Source organism: Salmo salar, chromosome 22 (genome assembly GCF_965601325.2).
Source record: "Salmo salar chromosome 22, fSalSal1, whole genome shotgun sequence".
In the NCBI taxonomy this organism is placed as follows: domain Eukaryota; kingdom Metazoa; phylum Chordata; class Actinopteri; order Salmoniformes; family Salmonidae; genus Salmo; species Salmo salar.
Window position 1 is genome coordinate 48,692,501 of NC_138312.1, and position 5,867 is coordinate 48,698,367.

Sequence of the window (5,867 nt, forward strand, 5' to 3'; positions counted from 1 at the left end):
GGTAGCATAGGCTGAGATGAACTCAGCCTTGTTGGCTGCAGACCGGCAGTTCCAGAGGCTGCCGGAGACCTGGAACTCCACGTGGGTCGTGCGCGCTGGGACCACCAGGTTAGAGTGGCAACGGCCACGCGGTGTGAAGCGTTTGTATGGCCTGTGCAGAGAGGAGAGAACATACATATATATATATATACATATATATATATATATATACATATATATATATATATATATATACATATATATATATATATATACATATATATATATATATATATATACATATATATATATATATATATATATATGTATATATACATGTATATGTATATATATATATATGTATATATATATATATATGTATATATATATATATATATATATGTATATATATATATATATATATGTATATATATATATATATATGTATATATGTATGTATATATGTATGTATATATATATATATATATATATATGTATGTATATATATATATATATATATGTATGTATATATATATATATATGTATATATATGTATATATATATATATATATATATATATGTATATATATATATATGTATATATGTATATATATATATGTATATGTATATATATATATATATATGTATATATAATCGCTGCCTAAGGTGCTTCAACAAAGTACTGAGTAAAGAGTCTGAATACTTATGTATATGTGGTATTTCATTTTTTTTCTTTATAATAAATTACCAAAAATATCTAAAACCTGTTTTTGCTTTGCCATTGTGAGGTATTGTGTGTAGAATGATGAGAGAAAAAATATATATTTTAGAATAAGCCTGTAACGTAACAAAATGTGGAAAAAGTCAGTGTCTGAATACTTTCGAAAGGCACTGAATACGCAGAAAATAACCTCATACCTACTGTAAAATATGGTGGTGAATCTTTGATAATATGGAGCTGTTTTACTTCCACTTGTCCTGGGGACACCTCCCAATGTTTTCTCCAATGTCATAAAACATTATAGACAAAGGCTGCGTCCCGTTATCCTCACAAGTGTTGAAAACATCATTGATAATAATTCTGGCACCTATATTTTAGCAATTGTTGTATTACTTGTTATACTAAATATTTTTCTCTAAGCAATTGTATTAGTATAAAATAATATAATTTCCCAATTTTTTGGAGCATACAATATAGCTCAGTATTTGTATTACTTGTTTTATAAAGTCTTTATCAGTTGTGCCAATAATTTTGGAAGTGACTATATTTGCTTACAACCAAAATACTGAAAGAAGGTAAATATACCGTCACAGTGATTTCCAGTTTCTGTGCTATACTTTGGATAATGAATAGTGCATAGTCCGAATACTGCATATTCTGATTCAATCTTACTCCACCAAAGACTACCAGAGTACTCCTGTGTCTCTGTGGTCTTCAACAAGCAGCATCCTAAATCATTATAAAATGTTTCCCTCGTGTGTGTGTGTGTGTGTGTGTGTGTGTGTGTGTGTGTGTGTGTGTGTGTGTGTGTGTGTGTGTGTGTGTGTGTGTGTGTGTGTACATGCATGCAAGTCCATGTGGTAGGGTGTGAAAGGTTGATGCTGTGTGCATGTGTTTTGGGGTGAAACATGTATGCTGTGTGTGTGTGTTGTGGTGAAATGTTGATGACTTGTGTGTGTGTTTGGGTGAAAGGTTGAAACAGTGTGTGTATGCATTGTGGTGAAAGGTTGCTGTGTGCGTATGTGTTAGGGTGAAAGGTTGATGCCGTTTGTTGGAGTAAAAGGTTAATGCTGTATGCATGTATGTTTGGGTGAAAGGTTGATGCCGTGTGCTTGTATGTTGGGGTGAAAGGTTGATGCTGTGTGCCTGTCTGTTGGGGTGAAGAGGCGTGGGGGGAATGGGATGTTAACCTCACCTCCCCTCTCTTCAATGTTCTCATTTAATAGAGGTAATAATTTCTCCCTGATGAGTGTCGACACAGCGTCCCGCCACGCTCCGCTTTACGACCCCTCCACCGTCGACACCTCCCCCGCTGGCTGCCGCCACACTATTTTCCCCTCCAGCAGTTTTCAATTTAGATTGTAAAAACTAGTGTGTTCTTTTTTTAGCACGCTGGGAAGTAAATCTGAGGACATCTGTGAAGTCACGGACAGTGTGGAGCCTTATGGGCCCGCGCCTTTTTCAATGTGATCTGAACTCAGGTGGGTGTCAGCACCGTTGTGTTGTACTTTTCAATTTCCTTGTTAGTTCTTTATTCAACCTTTCTTTAACCTACAAGCAAATATAATATTTGGGGATATTAAGTGAAATTAATAACCAATATTTTGAGAACATTTATCTATCAATGACTTCGACAGCATCTACATCGACGAATATGGAGGTGATGTCAACAGTGGCATAGTCATTGTTTTTATGTTGTCGCTTCTCTCAATGAATCTCTCATCATAATGGTGTAAAGAAGCTGTTTCCAGAAATGGCCTTAGTCTTGCTCTCCCTATTTGTATTTAAAGATATGAACTGCTTAATCAACAATGAGCTAAATAACAAATGAAACTCTAAAACCCCTCCAGTAATAGAGCCTTCTGCCATAAATAAACACCCCGACATTCATATCACCTTAAACAAATGTGATCAGAAACTAATTTTATTGACTATGTACAATTGAAAAATGTGGCCAAGAAAATGGTGTCTGACCTGCTGCTTTCTTTCGGGTGATTTTCATTTTCTAACTTCCATTGAAAGAGGCATTTGCTGAGCAAATGGCTTTGATTCATTGCAAGGCCGCCTGGCGGAGTTGCAGTTCCATGGCCTGAAATGAGTTGCAGTTCCATGGCCTGAAATGAGTTGCAGTTCAATGGCCTAAAATGAGTTGCAGTTCCACAAAGGCACTAAGTGTCCGTGGAGGTAGGGAATCGGGGGGAAACGGAGTTCTATCACCCACAATTTTAATATGTTACCTTTAAAGGCTAGTAAAGGAGCTTAGCCTAGATTTACCCACTAAAGTTGAACAGCTGAGGTATTGCGAGAAGAAATGTGGCAATATAGCCTAGCAGCCGCATAATTTAATATAAAACTATGTAAGTGTATTGTTTAGCCTCACAGTTAGCCTAATGGTTAACTAGCAAGCTAAAGTAATTTACATTTAGTTAACAACGATAATAAGTGATGCATTCCAGTGAAGCTGTGGTTCAAATGAGGCCTACACATACTAATTTTCAAGCATCATGCCATGAAGAAGTGCTGTCTACTATTGCCTACCCATGTAAATATAATGACACAGTTAATACTTTTCCCCATACTGTATAATTGCAAGCCCATTTTGTGCCATATATCAGTTACCCTTTGAATATAATGACTATTTCATAATCCTGTGGAAAGGAGTAATGTCGTGCTACAGAGGTAGCGCTTTTAAGGCTAAATGCTAATAATCACTATTCATAGAACAAAAGGTCAACTCACTTAGTAATAAGAATTGAATGTGAATAGGTCAGGTGACCAGCTGACTGGTTGCCACCATACATTCCACAACAGACACAGCAGCAATTTTGACCTTTAGCTAATGTGATCAAGATGCTAATTTGGAATGAACAATTATTTTCGCTCTGATGAAGGTGAATTGGAATAAGCGACGTCTATTCAAGGCAATGATCCTGAAAGCATTAATCTCAACTACACTCTTAGAAACTTAAACTTATCAAGAACTTAAAAGGGTTCTTCGGCTGTCCCCATAGGGGAACCCTTTGAAGAACCCTATTGGGTTCCATGTAGAACTGTTTCCCCAGAGAGTTATACCTGGAACTAAAAAGGGTCCTACCTTGAAACCAAAAGGGTGCTCCTATTGTATGAGAACAACAGAAAAACCTTTTTGGAACCCTTTTGTTCGAAGTGTGCATGTACATTAGACCATACATTTTGATATTATTAGTTTAAATCCAGGTGAATAATCCTTCTTGAAAATATAATTGTTACTACTGAACAATACTGTGGCATATTTGGAGTTACAGTTACAGAAATCAATCAATTTAAATAAATGAATTAGGCCCTAATCTATGAATTTCACATGAATGGGAATACAGATCTGTTGGTTACAGATACAGTTGAATGCGGAAGTTTACAGACACTTGGGTTGGAATCATTAAAACTTGTTTTTTCAACCACTCCATGTCACGGTTATCGTCGGTGAAGGAGGACCAAAATGCAGCAGGACTGTGTTTGTTCATTTTGAACATTTATTAAATCAAAATTAACACAAAAACAACAAACAAGAGCACGAACAATCCACAGACAGTCTGACAAGGCACAAGGCTAAACACAGAACAATCTCCCACAAACACACAGACAAACACACCCAACTAATATAGGACTTCCAATCAAAGGCAACACCACACAGCTGCCTTCAATTGGAAGTCCACCCCAATTAACTCTACATAGAAACACACTTACTAGACTACACATAGAAATACATAAACATAGACTATAAACCAAAAACCCGGAAATACTAAATCAAACACCCTTTTACCAAAACACCACCCCGGACCACATAAAACAAATACCCTCTGCCACGTCCTGACCAAACTACAATAACAATTAACGCTTATACTGGCCAGGACGTGACACTCCACAAATTTCTTGTTAACAAACTATAGTTTTGGCAAGTCGGTTAGGACATCTACTGTGTGCATGACACAAGTAATTTTTCCAACAATTGTTTACAGACAGATTATTTCACTTATAATTCACTGTGTCACAATTCCAGTGGGTCAGAAGTTTACATACACTAAGTTGACTGTGCCTTTAAACAGCTTGGAAAATTCCAGAAAATGATGTCATGGCTTTAGAAGCTTCTGATAGGCTAATTGACATAATTTGAGTCAATTGGAGGTGTACCTGTGGATGTATTTCAAGGCCTACCTTCAAACTCAGTTCCTCTTTGCTTGACATCATGGGAAAATCAAAAGATATCAGCCACCCAAAAAACGGTAGACCTCCACAAGTCTGGTTCATCTTTGGGAGCAATTTCCAAACACCTGAAGGTAACGCATACATCTGTACAAACAATAGTATGCAAGTATAAACACCATGAGACCACGCAGCCGTCATACCGCTCAGGAAGGAGACGCGTTCTGTCTCGTAGAGATGAATGTACTTTGGTGCGAAAAATGCGAATTAATCCCAGAACGACAGCAAAGGATCTTGTGAAGTTGCTGGAGGAAACCGATACAAAAGTATATATTTCCACAGTAAAATGAGTCCTATATCGACATAACCTGAAAGACTGCTCATCAAGGAAGAAGCCACTGCTCCAAAACCGCCATAAAAAAGCCAGACTATGGTTTGCAACTGCACATGGGGACAAAGATCGTACTTTTTAGAGAAATGTCTTCTGGTCTGATGAAACACAAATAGAACTGTTTGGCCATAATGACCATCGTTATGTTTGGAGGAAAAAGGGGGAGCCTTGCAAGCCGAAGAACACCATCCCAACCTTGAAGCACGGGGGTGGCAGCATCATGTTGTGGGGGTGCTTTGCTGCAGGAGGGACTGGTGCACTTCACAAAATAGATGGCTTCATGAGGATGGAACATTTTGTGGATATATTGAAGCAACATCTCAAGACATCAGTCAGGAAGTTAAAGCTTGGTCGCAAATGGGTCTTCCAAATGGACAATGACTCCAAGCATACTTCCAAAGTCTTGGCAAAATGGCTTAAGGACAACAAAGTCAAGGTATTGGAGTGGCCATCACAAAGCCCTGACCTCAATCCTATAGAAAGTTTGTGGGCAGAACTGAAAAAGCGTGTGCGAGCAAGGAGGCCTACAAACCTGACTGAGTTACACCAGCTCTGTCAGGAGGAATGGACCAAAATTTACCCAACTTATTGTGGGAA